This window comes from Ixodes scapularis, unplaced genomic scaffold (assembly GCF_016920785.2).
Source record: "Ixodes scapularis isolate PalLabHiFi unplaced genomic scaffold, ASM1692078v2 PGA_scaffold7__128_contigs__length_106722199, whole genome shotgun sequence".
NCBI classification, from domain to species: Eukaryota; Metazoa; Arthropoda; class Arachnida; order Ixodida; family Ixodidae; genus Ixodes; species Ixodes scapularis.
In genome coordinates, this window is record NW_024609882.1 from 92,159,579 (window position 1) to 92,182,754 (window position 23,176).

General features: G+C 45.3%; 1 protein-coding gene across 1 annotated transcript in view; it reads right to left on the reverse strand.

Moving 5' to 3' along the window:
• LOC8035291 (diuretic hormone class 2) overlaps positions 1–22,697 on the reverse strand; it is a 46,942-nt gene extending 24,245 nt beyond the window's left edge. Inside the window, exon 1 of the mRNA XM_002411195.4 lies at positions 22,625–22,697. The gene's annotated coding sequence lies outside the window, so the exon portion shown is untranslated. The remainder of the gene's footprint in view (positions 1–22,624) is intronic.
• Between the last annotated feature and the right edge of the window lie 479 nt (positions 22,698–23,176).

Here is a 23,176-nt window from a genome sequence, read left to right on the forward strand (position 1 = left end):
AAATACTCACAATGGGAGTTGGCGACGCGGGCCGAACGGTTTATTGTTATGGTGCACCGTTGAGGGTACGATCGCTAGTTACCGCGACATCTCTACTTCGTATGACGCCCAGATGCGTCGGAACTATTCAGGAGCTGGGGGTGAAAGGGGGGGGGGGGGAGGGGGCGGGGGGGGGGGGGGGAGGGCGACGACGATTTTGCGCTTTCTTTTCGTATTGTTTCCATTAACGTATTATAACAGGCGTCGCTACCGAGCAACACACAAAATTATAGTGGACATCCTCGTAGGAATGAACGGAATGAAAAACAAAACTTGAGTAGCCAATAACAATCATTACACCCAGGGTCTTACATTTGCACCACAAGCTGGAAAATTCGTTCTACATTTGACTTTTCGAGGCCTATTACTGCACTTGTAGATGTCCGTTTCTATACAGCCTATTTGCTTTTTTTATGTGCTGATATTGCATCGCTTCCCCGCTGATATCAGCGGGGAAGCGATGCAAAGTGTACGTTATAGCCGCATTCGCTTCGCGACTTCTTGTGTTCGGTGCACAATTTGCCGCGCGCTATCTTCCGATTTCGGAAATTGCTGCTGCAGTCAACGACTGCGCAGTGGCAGCCTGATGACCAAATATGCGCGGACATGATACATAGACGTATTAACCCACCTTATTACAACTCACTTCGCTTTCAAGGGCTTCAAACCCCATTTAACGCGCACCACTTCAGCATCTTGCCAGCCGGCTAGGCCTGCTCCCGCATACCGGAAGTGTTAGAACCGGAAGAACTATTCCCGCTGTGCGCCGAGTCGCCGAGTCGAGGCTATGCACGTTACGCGCTGGGTCGAAGTTAGTCGGAAAAGGTGTATACAGCTGAGAAGACAGCACGTCACTTACTCTGGTGAATGAAAAACTTTTTTTCAGCGAGGCTGTTTCTGGCTAGGATTCCGTGAATTTTCCATGTGCGTCAACTAAAAGTCTACGCTCGCACCGCCGCATGCGGGCGCATTCCCCGTATAAAAGATTTGAAGTAAACAGCCAAAGTAAAGTGTTGACGAACGCGCGTACATGATGCCATTTGTTTTATGTTTTTGCTTTAGAACAGTTACTGCTGCAGACGCCGGCACGTGCGGCGCGTGGGTCACCATTTTATGCATTCTCCTTGATGCTTGGGTAATTTAACAATAGATCTATTCAGTAAATTTGTCTTCAATAGGCACCATTTTTAAGATCAGTAGACTCTCAGGTAGATAATTAAGGTTTCTCGAAGATTTGCTGCTGTGCGACCCGCGTCGACCATCTCTATGCTCGCGCCGCCCTCTCTTTGTCATCGTTCCAAGCGCTTGCGTGCCTAGTTTCCTTTCCTTCCGCTCTCCCGGGATGGCGCTCCCGTCGCACGTGTCTACTTTCCGCCGGCTCCTTGTGGCAGCGAAAGTTCGTACCTTTGTTCGAAATTCTGTGTCACATCTGTGTCGTGTACTAAACAGCTTCGCTGGTATTCCACCTTCACAAAGTGGAATGGCTCATGACTTTTTTTACAGCTGCTTTCACAAATCTAAAAAAAACGATCAGAGAGGCTGTGAACAGCCCTGACGCACGCCGCGCAAGCTGTAATGTAAAGCTCCAGGCGTGTTTTTGAACATTTGGAAGTATTTTGTTATAAAATTCAATTGCGAGGGTGCCGCTGTTATTCAATATAAACATCACTCACAAAAACGTCACAGACGGTTATTTTTAAATAAACGGTTTTAATCGGCATAGATGCGAACTAACATAGCCATTCGTGTGCTTTGACATAGCGAGTCGTCTGCTCACATCCAACAACCTCCGTCACAGGAGGGCGTCCGCGAGGTGGCACCACCAAAACATCTTGTCGCCAATAATGGGGTTTCTAAGGTGGGCACCCCCTTAAAGGTGTACGTGCTCCGGTGAATTTTTGAGCTGCCCAGATTAAATACGTTTTCCGAATACCCGAATTTCACTCTTCCCGAAGTGATGTTTATTATCTCTGATGTTTGGATAGCTACCCAGAAAACGGCAAATGAAGGCGATGCCGTAACCGACATTCAGATATCTCCCCGCTTTTCAATGCCGTGACGTCGCATCTTGGAAAACTTTCACGTCGAGCATGCAGTCTAAAAGAACAGCACAGAGTAGGTTGAGAATCGTTTTTTCTGCCGCTGAGCGAGCGCTGGAGTGAGCTTCGACAGCACTAATTTCACAAACATTTTGTAATCCGTGCTGGTGGTGGGGGGAGGACAAGTTCTGCGACTTAAATAGTGAACTTGTCCTCTCTACCGGCGTCACTTTTAGAGCGCAGCTCTTAGGGGCCCGTTTCCGGCTTGAGCGGCGTCGGCGTCGGCGTCGGCGTCGCCGTCGGCGTCGGCGTCGGCGTAACCGCGCGGTGCATTGTGGGTAAATTTCCCCGCTAAATCTAGCGGAAAAATTTATCCGCTAAATCTAGCGGAAAAACCCCCACTAAATAGCGAAAAATATTCCCCGCTAAATCTAGCGGAAAAATTTCCCCGCTAAATCTAGCGTAAAATTTTCCCCGCTAGATTTAGCGGAAAAAATTCTCCGCTAAACCTAGGGCAACAATTTTCCCGCTAAATCTAGCGGAAAAATTTCCCCGCTAAATCTAGCGGAAAAATTTCCCCGCTAAATCTAGCGGAAAAATTTCCCCGCTAGATTTAGCGGAAAACAATTCCCCGCTAAATCTCGCGGAAAATTTTTCCCGCTAGATTTAGCGGAAAAATTCCCCGCTAGTAGCAGAAAATTTTCCCCGCTAAATCTAGCTGAAAAATTTCCCGCTAAATCTAGCGAAAAAATTTCCCCGCTAAATCTAGCGGAAAAATTACCCCGCTAGATTTAGCGGAAAAAATTCCCAGCTAAATCTAGCGGAAAAATTTCCCCGCTAAATCTAGCGGGAAAATTCTTCGCTAAACCTAGCGGAAAATTTTCCCCGCTAAATCTAGCGGAAAAATTTCTCCGCTAAATCTAGCGGAAAACATTTCCCGCTAAATGTAGAGCAAACATTTTCCCGCTAAATCTAGCGGGAAAAATTCCCCGCTAAATCTAGCGGTAAAATTTCCGCGCTAAATCTAGCGGAAAAATTTCCCCGCTAAATCTAGCGGAAAAATTTCCCCCCTAAATCTAGCGGAAAAAATTCCCCGCTAAATCTAGCGGAAAAAATTCCGCGCTAAATCTAGCGGAAAAATTTCCCCGCTAGATATAGCGGAAAAACTTCCCCGCTAAACCTAGCGGGAAAATTTTTCTGGGGGGTCACGTGACCCCCCCCCCCCCCCCCCGAGGTCACGCGACACCCCCCCCCCCCCCCGCCCCGAGAACACGTGACCCTCAGTACCCTTCCCTCCTCCTCCTCAAGAGCTGCGCTCCAACTCGGTGTTACAGGGAGTTGTAAACGGCTTTCATTTTTTACTTGTTTTTCAATAGAGACTGTCAGGATGAAAGACACGTGAGGACTACATTTAAATATTCCTTAACTTTGCAATAAAAATTTCTGTGCCTATTTTGTGACTATACAATAGTCAGTGACAGGTTGAGAGTGAAGTGGAAGCTCCACCCACCTCTTTCCATGTTAGTAGAGCGAACGCTGGAGAGGAGGCGACCTCCTCTCCACCGTTTGTTCTGCTAAAGTGGAAAGATGTGGGAGGAGCTTCCACTTCACTCTTAACCTGTCACTGACTATAATTAATCCGTGCAATTTTTTTTTACCAGTTTTAATGTAAATTGTCGATCGCTGGAGTTTCCCGGATTTCTGAATACTTGAACTCAAGAATTCAGAGTTCGATACTCTGTTTTACTTTGAGACCGAACGGATCCGCCGCTATACTGTCCAATGGAGTCAATCATGAACGGACAAAAGTGCATCGTCACGGCGCAAAATTGTCTTTGTGCGCTTAATTTTCACCTATTAAGCCAATCACGCACAGTGAATGTGCTGCGCTTTTTTTTTCCAAAGACAACAAGCGCCGGTTCAAGTGAGACGGAGTAAAGGGGATCATCCCAACAACCCCGGTAACGATACCCGATACCGCATTTGTTCCGGTAATGGACGCACTGTTTATGAACGAGGTTTTGAGTGTCCGCCTTTTTACGCGGAGCATGAGGATAGTCGATCATCGTGAGAGACTGAAAGATGGCAACGATTTATGGGACAGAGATATATCCACTCCACGCGCAACTGTGATCTACGGAGGACGAATTTCTTTTTACGGAGAATATAGTGTTCGAAACCTCGTTATTCGTGAGGTTGCTTGTGCAGAACGCGATCGTTGGCTGTACGCTCGCGCCTTGCGGAAACGTAGACTCGAGGAGCTTGTTTGTAAGTATACAGTGCGTCTATATAGCTCGAGTAAATACGGTACCAGTGCCGGCGCCTTTGCGCATTTGTCGCCTAGCGTTGTCCCGAATCGTTATTGGAGTTATCACAAAGATCTACTAAAAAGTCTACCATTGACTAAAAGCGTTAAAAACACCACACACACACAAAAAAAAAAAAAGGTTTTGTTTTATTGGGTACGTTATTCCGGTGCTTTGAAAGCCACGAACTTCATCGAGACTGTCCGATTGCCGGTCGATCGAACAAAGCGCGAAAATTGGTCTGGACGGTCCTGGTATTTCCCCATATCGAGCCCCGTTTCCAAGGCAAGGAGAAGCAAACTCGTCTGCAAACACATTCTAGAGTCCATAGGCCCACCAAGGTTCGATCGGCCTTCCCCTCTATTTGATTCTGTGTGCGGACATTGCCTATACTTCCTGGGTCAATCTGTTGATCCGATTAGATGCTATCGGTCAGCCGCTCCGCGGGCCTGGGATATCAATACAATGTAAGACGATCTCTGCGGACCCTAAACAAGAGTGTCAGATTTATTTCGTTGTATGTGATGCTACTTATTTCTATGGAGGCTTGGAACGAAGGGCTGCCGCACAAGTTTTATTTTTTCGCGGCTTTAGCAAAGTATTGCGAGAAGCCAGCATATTTGTGAAACGAATGTGGCATGCCAATAAATAAGAAGCGTATGCCTTAAAGATTACATTGCAATATCAAAAAAGTATATAATAACTTTTTTTTATCTTTATGGTTATTAAAAAAATTAGTCTACATTTCATCGTCTTTGGAAATTGATTATAAGAATGGATTCAGGTCTGTTTCCCGCAGTGCACGTAATGAACCAATCACAACAACTCATGGAGCGTGTCTCGCTGGGAATGATTTGAAAAACTGAGTGATTGGCTCAGACACAATTAGCGAATTAAACATCTGGTTTATTGTTTTTCTGCAGCATTTGCCTCCTAAAAGCGTCGTGATAACTCGAGTAGTTTCTGTTTCGCCCTTATTGTCTGTGAACCAAAGTAGCGAACGCGCCAGACATGGATAAATTATATGGTGGGAACGTAATGTTGTTGTACTTATATGCATCGTTTGCTTCATCGGTCATTTCAGGCAGTTAGAATTAAGGGTTGACTAAAACAGATTCTATTTTAATTACGTATTACCCGCATTATTTAATTATTTCGCTTTATGTCAACATAAATTGAGCTGCAATGATTTATGTATCTGTTAAAACTGCCTTTAGCCATTAGAAGTATGCCTCTATTGATCATTGCTTTAGGTTCCGCTAAACCGCGTTTTACTTTCGAAACGGTTTGGTGACATTAATTTGTAGTATTTAGTACCAGTATCATACGATGCCGAGATTTGAATACCAAAGAAGTCGGTTGAACAGCGACACCCTACAAATTAAAGAAGCTCCGCGTTTAATTTTAATTAAATCAGCCTGAGAAAAAAGAAAGAAAGAAAGAGGGAATCCTTACAGGAGTTCCGGTATCACGTGACAAGCACGTGCTGCGCAGCGGCTATATAGACCTTTTCCGCTTACTCTCGCTCCGACCGCCAAGTAGGCATATCCGGTATGGGCGACGAAAAAACATCAGAACGTTCCAACCTGCAAATAGTAAACAAATAGAGGGGATGGCAAATCATGAATGTGTGACGGTTACGTTCATGCCCTAAATGCCTTCTATTGGCGTGGCGACGGCAAAACAATGTTTTCGCCCATACTGGAAGTGACGACAATTCAAGATGGCGGCGCCCTTGCGGAAAAGGTCTATACCCCTAGCGTGGTTGTCACCAAAACTTGTCAAACGGCCATGGCGACGGTGCTAGCACGGTCAGCGCGTCGGAGGAAGACGCGTGACTATGCTCTTTCTCACTAACTGCGCGTAGTGCTGTCGAAGTCACGGACGGGAGAGAGAGGAAGTCGCTTTTGTACTAAGCTTGGGTGACGGGACAATAACGACCTTTTTGTCGCACAAGAGAGGGCCCGTTCAAATGGCGCTTTCACACTTGCGGATTCGCGGGCGAATCCGCGCAGGAGAAAAATTATTATTTTTTTTTTACCCGGGTGGGCGAAATCGACTCGTTGCTGGCGAAAAATCCGGACATGGCTCCCGGACTGACCCGGGTTTTTTCGCCACCGACGAGTCGATTTCACTACTCGGCTTCAAAATCTACTATCCGCCTGCGCCGATGCGTCCGCGAATCCGCAGGTCCCAACGCTCTACAAAACGGGAGTTCCATTTCCCCCATTTACTAGGATTACGCACTTGCCCCTCTTTAGTGGAAGCTGTTACGCGCTTCGCCTCTGTCGCTCTGATTAGCTCGAAGGGGCCGCAGCGGTTGCTCTTGCCGAGCTACTACGAAACGAAGTGTGGTAAATAATATAGGATGCAGCAAACCGCACGGCTGTGGTTACTCGGCACACATAGATACCTGCTGCTCGCTCATGGTCTCTCGATTGAGGGGCTAGCCGCATTAGTGATGCTGGTTGACTTTCACCTATTTGTGTATTTTCGTCCCCAGAGGGGCTTGTAATGCGTGCACTACTTTGTTCTTGCCTTTATAAGTATCTATAGGTTGATTTCCTATAGGGAATGGTGGCGTATTTTATGCATGAGTATAGAAAGGAATCGCAGTCGATTCGGAATCTCCATCCCTGGCTGGGGAATGTGTGAGCCTATATTAGGCACGGGGAAAGAAAGATAAGGTAAAAACAAAATAAAATGCATAATTTAAATTAGCCTTCATACATATAGTTGTAGTCGGGAGAAAGCGAATGGGGAGCACCATGTTTGGAGCTGCGCTTAATATTTATTAAGGAGTGTTTTCTGACCTCGAACCGACGCTAATTCAGCTACATTTAACGAGAATAATTTTCCTGCTAAATTTAGTAAAAAAAACTGAATTGGTGCGTACGTAATTATATGCCAAATCTGAAAAAAGTTAGCGCGTTACGCTTCTGCGTTATAGTTCAGTTTTATTTTACTAAACCCTATTTTTCATGCTCGTTCTTTGTAAAAATTAGTAAAAGAAATGCCATCGCCTCTCTGGAACATGGTATCAGTTCTAAATAGAGCCTGTGAAAGTGGTCCCGAGAAAGGTCAGGAGCTGCTTCGAGGGCCTGTCACACTTTCCTTGGAGGCCTCGCACGAACAAGTCACGTCCCTGAACATGAACCGCGCAAATGCACTGCTGTACAACGTACTCAAGAGATCCTTCTGGGAGCCAGTGATGGGTGGGCGGAGTTGCAAGAAATGTGCCAGAGTCCTAGACCTGAATTATTTTGGGCTGCAGAGTAACGATTATTCTGCTACACTGGTGCTTAAAATCATGGTTGCCAGTTATCCGCAGCTTTACCTGAAATTTCATGAAAGCGTGTTTCTGTCTTCGAGAAATGTTTAAAGTTTCCGGTACCATGCGAAGCGACGTCGCCTGAGCCACGTAACAGTCTCAAAGCTCATATGGTCGTATTTTCAATCGTAACTGTTTCCTATTGCGCCCACTCTGCGCGCCAAAATGGCGGCGCTTATGATAATTGTGGAACGGAGATACTGTAATGGTGCTTTACACCTGCGAAAAAATCGCTGCCACCGAGGCGAATTTGGCGGGGTCGGAAAACAGGAGGCGTTTACATCAGTCTCTGCCAGCGGCGGTCGTTTTCTCCTCTGATCCGGGGCGTCGCGTCTGCAACGACAAGGCGCGAGATTTCTTGTCGTCTGCGTGGTCACGGCTGAAGCGGAGGTCACGACCGTTCATTTCCCGTACGCACTACTTGCCGTCATGTAGCAGGAGATGAAGAGCACACCGAACAAGCAGCGGTGCCGTTGGCAGCGGTGATTCGTCCACGCTGCGAAAAGACAGCGCGTGCACGCCTTCCTCGTCCTGGCAGGTGAACGTTTAGCGAGCGACGCCATTCCTATACACAAACAGGAAAACAACCAGAAGGATGCATTGCGCAACGCAACCTCCGGCAAACGTTGATGGGCCCGCGTCAGGCGAAACGCCTCGACTCGCGCGGGCAAATTCGGTCCCTATACCAATCCAGATTTTCCGCCAGGGACGAGCGGATTCCGTTTGTCGCCGGCGCGAATCCGCCCGTGAATTCGCGAGTGTAAACGCACCATTGAAAGCCGCCGTCGCACCGCTTATAGATCATCCAAAAGACACACTGTTCGCTGCCGACATCACGACAGAAGTATCTTCGGACTCGTGTCAGCCAACTTCGATGCATAATGACTTCACACGTATGTACGCTCTGAACATGTCTGAAGGCACTTTCCGAATGACCAAGGAGTCGTCATTCGAGGAAGAAACACGCTTCAGATGCACACAGTCTTTAGTACGATGTGTTAGCGCTGTGAGCGCGGCTAAAGCGTAGCGTATATGCTCTGCGGAGCACCGTTCAAATCGGAGACTGCAAATCACGCACTCGTTGGCAGGATTCTTGCCTCAGCACGCGTCCAAACAAGGCCCATGAGTCGGCCGCCTCGCCCTTCATGCCTGAGCTGAATGGCCGCGTGCGGTGCAACGAGGAGCAATGCCGCCGCCACGCCAAAGTGGCCACTTTGCGTTCCGCCCTTGATTCGTGACTCATCGGAGGCCAGACCAGGAGGCCAGCGCACCGTGGCCCGGTCAAGGACGACCCCGCAACCTTCCGGGAGGGAATACCATTCCGCGTCGTAAACGCGCGATTCGAGGTCTCGGCGAAGCCAAGCCGATATATGTCTGGCTGGAAGCAACCTCCCGATGTGCATGGGACGCGTCTGCAACTAGCGTGTTTACTGCGTCCTCATTTGTGGTCCTGTAATTTCCACCTGATGACGTCACGCAAGTGTCATGATGTTGTTTTCCGTGATCCTGGAGGCGGTACAACGGCGGAGGTGAATGCGGCCGACGCAGCTGTTCTGCTGCAACATCTTGCAACTCATCGCAAGGTTGCTGCTCGAAACCATGGAATGCACGCACCAGCCTTATCGGCTGGTGCGTGCATTCCATGGTTTCACAAAAGAACAATATGGAACCAATCGAAATGCGAAACGCGCCAACAATTCCGCTGGGTTTAGCGGCATTAGGCGCACTCCGCTTCAGTATGGTCTCGGTGTGCTTTGTTAGAATTCCAGTTAAGATGAAGGTATCGATAGTCAGACTTTGGTGCTCATTTTGTTGCTTACACCGCGAACCTATGGTGTTCAAAGTGCTATAACAACGTCTATTTTTCGTAGTATGGTTTGCTATTCACTGCTTGCAAAGACGTCACGTTAGCTGCAATCGTGGTGGCCTTGCTGTTGGACGCGTACCTTTTTCAACATCAATTTCGCGCAACCAAGTTTTTTTTTTTTTTTTTTTGAGTGCAACAAGTAGGAATTGGTGCGATGGAGTCTCGGGAAAGTCACGATTATGTTTGGTCCCGATGTGGAGCAGGGAAGTCGCAATATCGCGAAAGTGGAGAGCGAGGGGATGTATGCGCTGTTGCAAGAGTGCTAGTGAGGTATTGCCCTGCTGGCAAGGGGATCACACGCACGCCGACATTTACTAGTAAATACCAACTCATTGTTGACATCAAGCGTGGGGTCATTTGATAGCTCCGGGGCTACACGCGGGCAGAAAGCTAAATAGAAAGGCACGTGCCAAATGGTTGTACTGTGCGCGTAAAACGCCGGAAAATGGCCCCTGCCGGGGTAGTCCGTAAAGATATGAAAGACGAAAAAAACGTCGTTTTATTTTTGTTCTTTTACGGTCACTCCGCCGTACGGAAAGTGAGCGCAGTCCATTGCAAAGAAACGCTCTCGTCACACGAATTTACTATTTAGCAGCGCTACCGTTAAGAGGGCTAATATAGTTAGAGACTAGCTGTTGGTATTAAAAACAATCGCTAGGTGACTCAAGACGGCGCCCAATTAAAGGGGTTTGTCGTATGCATCCATCTACATTTTTTAAAGGCTCCGGGTACGAACAAAAGTGCAGGTTTTCGCGGAGCCGTACTAGGAAATCCTTCAATCGATGAGCCTGAAAACCTGAAATCTGGAACCTCCCTGAGGGTCACTGCCAATGACGTCATATGCCGCCAATTAAAAACGAGACAAAACAACAAAAACAAACCTTGTTTTTTTCTTTTTTTGTTTAGTTCGCTTTTGCACTAGTTTTCTTTCCCGTACTAGACTGTCAGCTCGAAATCCCAATGCACTCCTCGAAATGAGCTGCTTCCAGAACTTCCGTTTTCGCTTTGTCGCCCCGTATTCGGTCGCCCACAAAACAGAGCGGTAACCGGCAACTCAATATCACACACAATCGAAACAAGAAAGCAACGTTGGACTTGCCTTGCGGCGGGTGTTGGGTGGTTCACACAACAAAGGACGAACGCGGCGCAGTTTCTTTTGCTCGCTCGAGTTTCACCGCAGCTCTTGGTCGTAAACAGGGTCGCGTTATAGACAGCGCCCGACTTGGATTGATCCTTGCGCGTACACTACCATCCGAACGGAAGGAATCGATGTCGGCGCTGTTTGTCGGCCTGCTCGAATGGCTTTGAGACGGCGCGAGATAAGGAAGAGGGACCGGCTTCCGAAGCCGGTGTGCTGCACTTTTAAAGACATCCCGGCGCGCGCAAGAACTGCGTCCTTTCTAGCGGCCTCTACTGCAAGCGACGATGGTAGTCCAGTGGTATGTGCCGAAAGAGTGCCTAAACCGCCCGGACTTGTGACCAACCAGCACGTCCTGTTGTCATCGACAGCTTCAGAAACGGAGGGCGTGGCGGCTCCTTCCCACTTCTATGCGGAGAGCAAGTCGTCTGCTTCTGGCGCAGGAGTTCCAGTGACGCAAGAATGACGCCCAGCTCTGGTTGGCTCTGGTTAAAAGAGAGTAGGTAGACCTCAAAGCGAGCTGCCTCGAGGTTGACTCCCTATCCTTCGATCAGAGCCAATCAGAGCTCGGCATTTTGGCGCCCACGCTACCCCTGTAAAAGAAGCAGACGAACTTGGGCTCAGCATTGCTTCGGGTTTCGGTCTTCGGCGTTTTTATCCGAGATCGTGACGTCATCTCACTTGGTGAGAAGTGATAGTGCGGTGCTCGGGACTCCGCCAAGCACTGCCTTTGTTAAGCTGCGAGGGATTATGAACCAGCGCGCTGATTACAAACAATCAGCGTTTAACCACACCAGTTGTATGCAGTACACGCGCGCAGAAACCAGATTTCAGTGAGGTGAAGCGTCTGCTCATGCGCCGTGCTGACAGCGGCGCCACCGGAGCGGTGTGACGTCATAGCCGCTCGTCAGTGTTAAAGAAAGAAGGCCGTAGTGCAGGACGTTCTACGTCAGCTACCGGAGGCCAGCGCGGGGCACAGTGGTCATCAAGCGAACACGAAACGGGAGAACTGTACCTCGCAAGAGCGCTATCCTGGCGCCTGCTGAAAACGGCTCCTTGATGTAAGACTAGTAATGTACGAATAGCGGATCTTCAGTTTGAAGCGAATTCGCTGCGAAAGAGGGTTTCGCCTAATATTGCCGAAACCAATATCGAACGGTTTTGAACAGAAGCATTTTGCTACTGTCCAAGTCTCCACTTCTCCATTTAGAAACTAATTTTATACACTCTTCCCACAGAAAGTTTGATGCCTCGGGATGGCAAGTAAACGACGGATTTCATAAAAAGATTAGGCGTAGAGAAATCCCCAGCTATACCTAACAGAGTGGATTTACAAAACTTGCTATATGCAAATTTTATTTCTTAAATCTAGAATTTAAAGAAAAGAAGCATGAATGGTGAACGGAAGTTGCCAGGGCATCTCTGCTTAACATATACGCTCGCATAACCACCGCAGTTTAATTTGTTTAAAATTTTACTGCAATATAGATATCAACACTCCCCAAGTTTTCGATTCCTTTTAAATATACCAGGCGCGCGCGTGCACCATGCCGCTTTGAAAGTGCGCTTTTCTCCCGAGAACGCAATAGACGGTATTCATACATTTTTAAGTGTTGTTCGTGACGGGTTACTCCGTTAAGCGTGCTTCTTACCTAGCACCGGTGTACTGCGGAGAAGCAACACCCACAAAGCTCACTTTTGCGTGTTTTGCTTCTCCTCATTGCCCCTGTGCTCGGCGAGAGGGCGCATTCAGCGGGGCTAACCCACGGCAGAGCCGTATATGCAGAGAGTTTGGACATTCGTTGGGAAGCATAGGAGGCAAATCAAGAGGCGCCATTGGTCGAAAGCGGGCTGGTCGTGTTCGAGGGCGTCTTCACAAATTCGAACGTGGCCAACCAGAAATCAGAAATAATATCCTGCCGGTGGTCGCGAGAAACAAACTTAATAAATGCATCGGAGTAAGTCTCGGTGATTGAAAATATGGTGCACGTGATGCTTCATTCATGGTCATCCAAAATCATGTTGGAAGAGTGCGACTAGCGGAACGATCGACATAACCCGTACGCCAGGCGCCGAGTGCCGGGAACATGCCGTCTGAGCGGTCACACTGTGTCCGGGCAAAACAGAGTTGAGCGGCATATTCATTTTTTTCATCTTTCCGCGTGATCGTGATCGAAATATTACGTGCACCATATTTTCAACCATGAAGGGTTACTTCATTTAACTCTTACGCGCTTATTAAAACGATTAAAACTGTTTCTCGCTACCACCGCTAGGGGATTCTTTTCGGCCTCCTGTTGGCCTAGAGAGCATGTCAAGCCCTCTCCCTGCGTCTGGTGTACGTCCTGGCTCTGCCCGCGCCTCCCACTGACCAAACTCTCTCTATCCACGGCTCTGACCCACCGCAATCGACACTTGGAAGCATGCGAATATCGGAAATCCTCTCGAAGTGAATTTCGAATAGCGTATTATTCGAAACTGCCATTTAAGGTTTTTAACAATCCCAAAACACTATGCAGCACTCGTTTGAACAGCCTGGACAATAAACGCATGGGCTTGCATGGGTGAGAGAAAAAGGGATCAATTGAGAAGAACGAAACTACGAACACTCCAAGGAGAATCGAAACCTGGACCCGAGGATTTCGTGCCTGATGAGCAAACGGTCTGCTAAGAGGAAGTTTCTTTTTTTTTTTTTTCTACTGGAAGCAATAGATATATATGTGCCGTTCTCCTCTTTTTATGGCGCGAGTGCGCGGGTCGCGAGATTGGATGTGTCGCAATCTTTACAATAGCTCGCTTCAGAGCAAGGAGCGAACTCTACAGGCGAGAGCCAAACAAAATCGGCGACCTGACAAGCGATACTCTTCGAAGCACCACGGAAACACGGTCCGCCTTTTATGAAGTGTAGTTTCACAATTAATCCGCATACCTCGGTTCGAATCTTGTTGTAATGTAAACAAAAAAAAAAAAAAAAGAGACGCGTACAAAAGTAAAGTAAGGCTTGTATTTCTAAAACGATCGGTGATTCTACATAAGAAGCCAGAATGCCGGTATAATAAAAGGGTTCTTTAGATGGGAGGAGATCAAACTATCAAATGCGGGAAAACTAAATACGCGAGGCGACTGAAGTTTACTTTTGCTCTCTCAAAGCCTTCTCGTTTCCAACACGTGGTTATCGGCATTTGGGAGGAAAGTGCGGAAATGGATTGGTCGGGTCGAGACGCGACATGCCGGCTGGACGTAGACAGAATTATCTACCCCTTTAGCGCGTGACAGGTAGTAGGCGCCAATCGAAATCAAGATATTTCCGAATTCAGGTTTACCGGCCGAACGCCGGCGTCCTGCGTTCCAACTCTAGACTCGGCGCGTGGAGCAGACGATGCCCTTCTTCGCTCTGATTGGAGGGAGACAGTGAGTGAAGACAGAGGCAGCCATCATTTACATCTGCCCCCCTATCCTTCCAATCAGAGGTCGCCTCCTGACGTCACCGCAGGCTCTCATATTCCTCTATCTCTCTCTCTCAGTTTCTTTCTGTATGGCCTTGGCAGCTTTTTACCGGTGAAATCTATTTCCCCAGAGTAGTGCACTCGCATTGAAGTTTTGATTAGGGCTACGTAATAAACTTACTGAGTAATCGTCCATTTTAAAATAGAAACTGGCACAATGAGAATAATAATGTGATTGTGCTATGTGGGATCCTTATGCGAACTGAACAATGCAGTAACGTAGAAATGATATCTTCTATCTATTTAGAAATACAAATAAGGGAAAAAATGAAGAGTATAGCAGCCCAGTTAGGAGCATCTAGATTATCCAGAGGGCTCAAAAAAGTCGTTTGGGGTGTTTTTTTTTTTTTTTCTGATATACATAAATTTTTCTAAGATACATAATATTTTTCTTACATTCGAAGTGTACAGACGTAGGCTTCAAACTCTTTTGAGGACATATTTTCGTATGACCAATCGACCGTCGTACTGAAAATAATCTCGCATCAGACAGTTTTTTTTATGATGAATTGGCAGTGTGGCCGCGGTGGTGTCTAGACTGGCTTTTGAAGGGCTGGTGCTTGCAAACGTCTATAGATACGGTTCCACGTGACGCACTTCCGGCCCGGACTGTGGCTCATATCCACACAAGTGAACCGCAGTATTCGAGCCTGGCGTCCTCGTCAGCTGCGCCAGCAGAAGTGGACTGCGACACAAAAGAGCATATCCGCCGGCAGTCGGCTCTTGGGTGACCACAATGGCCCCCTTGCGGATACCACGGTGGGGAAATGATGGAGTAAGCGAGAGTTTGGGCGACCCACATACGTCCCCGATTGTGTTTCTTGAGTTCCGTCTTTGCCGGAACTACGGGCCCCGTCTACGAAACTTACACAAGCCACGACGCAAGCCATGAGAACGAGCGATCGTCTTTTATGTTTTGTAACCACAAGACCCAAGAAAGAAGGGAGGAAATTTGAGGGACCACAACATTGCGCCATGCTTTCCAGCAAAGGTAGTATCAAAACCACGAACTACTAAAATATAGAGAAAGAGTGAATATAAAACTTTCAGTTTGCCGGTGGAAAGTGAAATTCGGAAGCAAATGGCGGCGGAGCACTCGCTCTTGGCACGTGTTTGGCACGTTCCCACACTAACCATAGTTGTCGGTACTTGCAAGAAACGTGAATCGAGGCAGCACCAGCGCTCCGGCATGTCGTCAGAGCTGTGCTTGTTTGTGATAAAAAAAAAATAAGAAAAAATAGTTATGCTTTCTTCAAACTCTTGTGAACAGAGGATCCGTCTCCGTTGAGAGGGTATTAGGTAATGCTCGAACAGATGGATTGCCCAAGTCTATAGGGGGAAAGATATGTACGCTGCATCCGTGGCACTACATCTGTCCGCGACGTCACAACTCTTCTCAGAATCATTTTCCTGCTAATAAACGGATATACTTCGTAGAAATAGCAGAAACGTTTATTTCACCAGCTGCACGATCGCTCTTGTGGGTTACTAGAAATGCGAGTTCGCATTTTTTAAAACCTCTGCTCTACACGTTCTGCACATCGAGACACAGACGCGATATCCTAGTGTTGAAATAGGCTTTGTTTGCACGATATTTTACGCCTGGAAAGACAGCTGAGGAAGCCATCGCGCTCTCTCAGCTTCCGGCATCGTTGCTCAGGAACTGTCGAGGTGAAGCATGCGACAGCTTCACCGCGAAACTCCACAAACAAAACCCGTTTCTTTTTTTTTTCTTTTTTTTTATATACCTGCGTATTTACGCTCATGTTTTATCCACCTCTTCCGCATCTCTGAGGTATCGCGTATTCTGCCAACGAAGCTCCGCGACAGTGCTCTGGGGTGTTCCGGCGTACGGGATAACGTTTAACTAGAGGTTCTAAATAACGGAAGATTCATGCACAGTGGCATTGCATATGCGAGTAGCCACTAGTAAATTTTTTCGCGAGTGTCCGCGAACCTATGACAAAGTCTGGAGTTCCGCATGCACGCTCGTCCGTAGAAAAAGATAAAAAATCAAAACACAAGCCCCCCCCCCCCCCCCCCCACCCCCCGCCAAGAAAAAAAAGAAAAAAAAAAAAACAGAACGTGCGAATTTTGTTACGTCTTATTTTCTTGAACCTGACGGGTTAAACGCATATTTCTGATTTCCATACCGTAAATACCGATTCGTTTCTTTACCTTTTTTAAAAGATAAGGTGTGGATTTATTTTTGAAGCTTTGAATTGTTTTTTTTTTTTTTTGCTCACAATGGCCATAAGTTAGATTTAAAGCGGGGAAGGGGGGGGGGGGGATCAAGATGTTGGTCACCAGCGTTAACTTCCGGTCATGTGACTCATCGTCTGTTAGCAGCAGCAAATTTGGGGATGTAAAATGAACTTCGCGGAAGCCTGCGGACAGCATGCGATCGAACTATACCGGTTGTTCCTGCTAAACATTTTAAACATCCTTATAACCAAGGTGTTCGAGGGGGAAAAAAGGAGAAACTATTTTTGGGAACACTTAACCTGCCATGGCGGAAAACAAAGACTGCAAACACCAAAACAATTAGCAGGATAATTTCCTAAAATTAACTCATTCACTTCATTAATTATTGAAAATAAGCGATTATATAAGAGATGGTTTTTCAATAAATGTTAGTGCCGAGTGCGCCCAGTTTTCGTCCCCTTTCTTATTTTTGTATAGTTTCTGCGCTTTGAACGTGATTCCTATTAGAAACCTTAGGAGTGTCATTGAACAACCCTAAATCATTGAATTTTACAATGACTCGAAGCACTTGGGAAGTGAGGGATGTGCTCAAGTTGCGACTCGAGCAGCAGGCGAAACGGTGGCGACGCGAAAACGAGAATCATATCCTTATCGTCTCTTCCTTTGATTTTGGAACGTCATAAAATGCTGCCCCTGCTTTATATCTCTCTAACATTAATTGATTTAGTAGTTTGCCATGATACCAAACACGTTTCTCATTAAAGCCATGTCTTTTAGCTAATTAAAATTTTAGTTAGTATATTCTATTTAATTATCTTGCTAATTAGTATGCTTTTTTTTAGAATCCTTGACGTCCGCCGTGGTTGGCAGTTTGTTCCCTGGAAAGAGTTTCTTCTTTTCTCAACCAACCTAACTTTAGGAACTTTTGAAAACCTTCGCTGAAACACCCTTATATATTCCACAGGTACGTACGCTCAGCTTCATTCAGCATCTTTAATGGAATGTGAAGGAACATGTCAGAGCTACCAATGCCAAAGATAAAGTAAAAAAAAAAAAGGAGGCAGTTTTTTAGGGGGTTTTGGTGCAGACCACGTCGAAATGCGATAACCGATTTGAACGTTTCTGCTACGAAGGCCATATTCCATGGATTAAATCGAGATGCACCTCGTTCCCTCACTCACCTCTTTGTCGAATAAAAACGAGCCCACCTTGTTTCTCTGCCCCTAGCCAAACGTTTTTTTTCTCTTTCTCTCTTCCTATGTTTCATTGCCACAACGAACACGCCAAGCCTAAGTAGGCCGCCGAATTTGTTTAGCGATGTTCCCTTCAGCACAACGAGATTTATCCCTGGAGAAGAAGAACAAATGGGACAAAGGAGAAATACAAACCTCCAAACACAGCTAGGTGACTGGCGTGCGCCCGAAAAAATCCGCCTGGTCCGGGTATCGAACGGAGGAGCTCTCCATCTCCAGTGGAGAGATCTACAAACTGAGCTAACCAGCAGTTAGCTCAGTTGGTAGGATGAAATGGAGAGGTCCCTGGTTCGATACCAGGAACAGCCAAATTTTTTCGGGCGCGCACCACTTACCTAGTTGTGCTTTAAGGTTTGTGTTGGTCCTTGGTTCTTCTCCAGGGTTTATTAGCGTTATTGTCTAGCCTGCTTGCACCTTTACATGAAATGCATTATCATCAACCACGTCGCTTTCTTTTTTTTTGTTGATAAAAAAATGTGAAGACGACCAGAACACTTCCAACAAGCGCATGTCTTCTATCATAGGAAGTATTAATGAATGTTTGGTGCTGGCTTTGTATCCCTATGTGTCGGGCGGTAGCTTGCGCCACCTAGGCTAAAAAGATTTGCACCCGCTCGCTATTTTGCTATAAACATGTCTCTCGTTAAATCATCTACCCCACCAATTTTCTGTATTATCACGCTTCTCTAGATTTCCTCCAGCAATCTTCAAATTTCCTCTTTGTGAATGTAATCCTTTTCTCCCTCCGCTCTTACACCTGCGCCAGCGAAACCCAGTGCTCATCTCAGAAACCGTTGCCCATAAGGGGAGGGCAGGGCCAAGCCCCGTGCGCCTTAAAACAACACGTTCTAGCGGTACTGTCGTTGAGCTATGATATATATATATATATACATATATACATCTCGCAATAAAGAAAAAGAGAACGCACAGTAGCGACGCCTTTTTACTAACTAAAATCCGAAAAAGATAAACAAATATTTTTGCAAAGTGTGTCTTTAGAAAGGTGGCAGTCGTGCAGACGCGGCTTATATAGTAGGGTGGTTTCATATCAACTCAGCACGGATTGGGGGTCGAATTTTTTATTTTGACGAAAAAAAATATATGTCTTCGGAAAAACTCTTTTGTGACAGGGTTGGCAAACCGCAAGTTCGGACAATTTTTTTTTTTTTGTTCTCGAGTTCTGGACATTTTAAGCAGCCGAGCCGCAAACCGACCTTTTTCTGGCTTGTCGGAGGTGTCATGTTTCACTCCTTTCTACTTTTTGCCTTTTGTCGGTAGTGCAATGTAACTTTTTTCGGCCACACTCAGAATAGGGATTACCAATGGTGAATAATTTTATTGTAATTATTTATCTTCACTTTTGTTTTAAATATTGTCAAAGTGCGTCCCTTTGATAAAATGTGCCAAAGTTTGACCAGCTCTTCCGTGCGACCTATTTAAGACATCGTAACATATTTAGCATTTTCGGAAAGCTGAAGGTATACTCTTTCTATTGATAACAAATTTAATGTTGTGTGTAAAAGAGAAAGGCCACTGTACACTCGTAGAGCAAAAACTATTTCAAAAGGTTCGCAAATTGGAGGTCGATTTTCTGAAAAAAAAAGACACCTTTCATTTGGCTCCTTTTTATATATAGCTAGCTATTGCAGTGCTTTATAAAGTATTATAAATAGAAAATGTAATATGTGGTTTGTATGGGAGCTACAAAAGCTTGAAGTTTGATTTTGTTTGACTGTTTTGTCAGTAAATCAACCTACTCGCAAAAATACACTAATTCAAAATTTGCGCCTCTTACTTTTTTAATAGATACCTGTGAACACGCTTAATTTCTGATAAATAATTTTACCGCAATTATTTATATGAAGTATATTTGAGAGAGTATTTTGCCAATATCACGTTTTTGGACGATATTTGTCAAAGTTTAGTAGCTCTTCCGTATGACCTTTTATGAGGCGTCTTAACATATTTAGTATTTTCAGAAAGCTCACAGTATAATCCTTCTAATGATAGCAAATTTGATATTTTGTGTAAAATAGAAAGGGTAGTATTTCTTCGTAAAGCAAGTCCTATTTCAAAAATTTTGCGAATCGGAGGTCGATTTTCTAAAAAGACTACCTTTTATTCGGCTAATTGTTTTTCTCTGGCTACTTATTGCTGTACTTTATAAAGTAAAAGCTCACATTTTGTGTTGTGTTCACTTGTCGCTCAGTAATACAAGTGACTCACAAAAATACAGTAACTCAAAAATAAACTCCTCTGGAATATTTAGTGGCTACCTGTAAATTCCTTGAATAAAAAAGGATGCAAACGGCGAGTTATGCTAATGAAGAGTCTATGTCATAATATCTTTAATGTTTGTTTTTTGATTGTCAAGCCGCCTCTCTGCAATAATATTTTACGAAGTTCAGCAAGCTGTGGTGCGTGACCTAATCAATATCTTTTTATTTTCTTTACATCACCGTAAAGCTCCAATTAAGCTCTTTCTTTTGAGTATTATTTGAATATTTTGCGCTAAACATATAACACGAAACATTTGCCTGAAAAACGAATATTTAGAAAACCTTGCAAGTTTGAGTCGATTTTCTAAAAAGAAAAATGACTTTTATTTCTTTCATTTTTTATTCGCAGTTAGGTAATATAGTAGTCTGTCATGAACTATTAACAGAAATGGTAATACATTGTTTGTATGGCCGCTATTAGTACTCGAATCTCGTGCTATGAGACTTTTGAACGGGAGTTCGCATAGACGCTCAGCTGAGCAAAAGTTTGACCGATGTAAGGTTTTCTATTTAATGTTAGTACTTGCCTCAATATCTGAGCGTAAAAGCCAGTGAACCAAGAATATTTATCCCAACAATATTTATTTACTTGGCACTGGGGTGATTTGCAAGGTGTGTGAGCTTCGCCCTAGGTATGGACGGAGAAGATACGGAACATATAGGCTCCCGGACAAACTTAAGCTAAGAGGGAAAAGTCTAAGTAACCCGGCATGAATCACTGAACATAGAAATGAAACCTAAACACATGACTGACACATTTGAAGCCTTACACGCTACGAAATGCTCGTTATTTTACGAAAGAGTCCGTATGTGCACAAAATAAACCGTACTTTCTAACCGTCAGATACTAACTCGTACATGTGTATATGCACTAAATATCTGTTTGGCATAAGAAAATATGACAATTACATATCAAGTTCGGTATTTCAAACTCAAAGCCGAAAGCAAAAGGCTCCAGAGGGATTCTCTAACGATCTGCATTCCACCGAATTGGGAGGAAGTAAGCGCTGGGGGGTGCCGCACTTGTGGATACGGACTTCTAAACTTTTTTTAAATGCACTACTCCGAATTCCATTAATGTTTATGGTTGGATATTGAGATAACTGCTAACGATAAATAGAAAAACTTTATATAGGCCAAAATTCTGCCCAGCAGAGCGCCTGTGCGAAGTCCCCTTCCAAAACGCTCATAGCACGAGATTCGCGTCTTAATAGCGGCCATAAAAACAACATATTAAAATTTATGTTGGTAGTTCCTGATAGACTACTATATTACCTAACTGTAAATAAAAAATAAAAGAAAAAAGGTGTTTTTCTTAAGAAAATCGACTGCAAACTTGGCTATTTTTTTTTACATATTCATTTTTCAGGCCCATGTTGCGCATCATATATTTAGCGCAAAATGTACAAATTATACTCGATAGAAAGAACAAAATTGGAGCTTTACGATGATGTAAAGATCATAATAATATGTTCATTAGGTCACACAGCACATCTTGCTGAACTTCGTCAAATATCATTGCAGAGAGGCGGTTTGACATTTAAAACAGAAACCATTAAGAACCTTATGACCTAGACGCTTAATTATCATAAAAGAGCATATCTAGAGAGTGTTCCCTAAAAGTTATATTGATGTAGCGTAAAAAAAATGGAAAAGGGATGGAGTGAAATATGGACACCCCCGATAAGCTGGAAAAACGTGTTTCCACCTTGGCCCCTTCAAGGGTCCATAACTTGAGAACAAAAATCCGACGAACTCGCCGTTTGCGTCTTTTTTTATTATAGAAATTGTCCGAGAGCATTTTTTTTTACAAAAATAAAAAAAATCGATTCAGATTTGTGCCTCAGTTTAGATGAAATCACCCAGTAGTATATCACGGTATACTACAGAACCTTCTTTACGTCCTATGGGAGACCGCTTTTGTTACAGCTGCTATCTCAGCTGCAGTGCCGTTGAACGTGACAGCGTGCGTAGGTTTGGAAGAGCCGGCGTTTGCGCAGTTGCAAGATGATTTTTAAAATATATATACTTCGCTGTCAGATAGTTTGCCAACCCCACTAAATATACGTGTTTGCACGATGTCGCTTTTTACCCGCTCTAAAGTAGAAAGCTGACTGTGTGACGAAGGATTTCAATTGAATGTTGCATTTAACACGGGCGTATTGATAATAAAAAAAGTCATCATAGTATCCGGATACTAAAACAAAACAGTTGAGGTTATCAATGTATGTTTATATAAAAAAAAAAACTTACGAAAATGTTCGGAACAATAAAATAATATGTACATATTAGGCGCATTAATTGTTTTTCGTTTTTTGATTTGCGTTTTAGTTGACAATTATACTTAGTTTCGCTTGAAGTGCAAGTGGATCATAAATCAAAATAACTCGGAGGGCTAGAACGACAAGAAGGTCCTTCAGTTGTTTCATCTCCATCTCGAGCTACTGCCTCGATAACTCCTCAGCGTCTCGAGCTTTCATAGTGGGCAGGCGCAGCCCAAAGCGCGGCAAAATGCAACGAGCGCGTGCTGAAGGTCGGGCATCCGAAAGAGGCTACCTGCCGTTCTCACCCTGCCAGTGACTATACATAGTCCGGGAACCTCTATCATCGCCGCCCCAAATGTGACCCGACACGAAGAAATGCAGCGCGTGTCAGACTCACTCGTTCAGCGTTCGTCGATGGCTCGCACAAGTGGGGTCCAGTTCCGTCGGAGGCCAATCTTGCCATGAGGTCGACTCCGGCTTCGCGCTTTTAACGGCGCGCGGACGGACAGCGCTCGGGAGCTCCGCCAATCGGAGGCCGCCGTCGGAGATGACGTCAGCGCAGCACGTGACGCGCCTCGGCGGATGCGATCAAAAGGATGCGGAAGAGCGATCGGAGGCGCCGCAGTTTTCGATGAGTGTCTTTTCCCCCGACCGCAAAGGGCATCCGCCACTTAAAGCGGACAGGCTGGTTTCACGAGAGACAGGTTCGTGCTAGCTGTCTTATTATATATATATAAAAAAAAGCAATTGCTCGGCCTGAGATTACATTGTAACTGCGACCGCGTAGTTGATGTGGATATAGCAACCCGACGTAACGCTTTATTCCATCATCCTAATCTACACCATTAGGCAAAAAAAATAGAACACGATTCTAAATTACTGCTTCTTCTAATCAGGTCGCCTATGTACTCAATTTTTCGCGATTTATTCGTGTTGCCCCGCATACTTA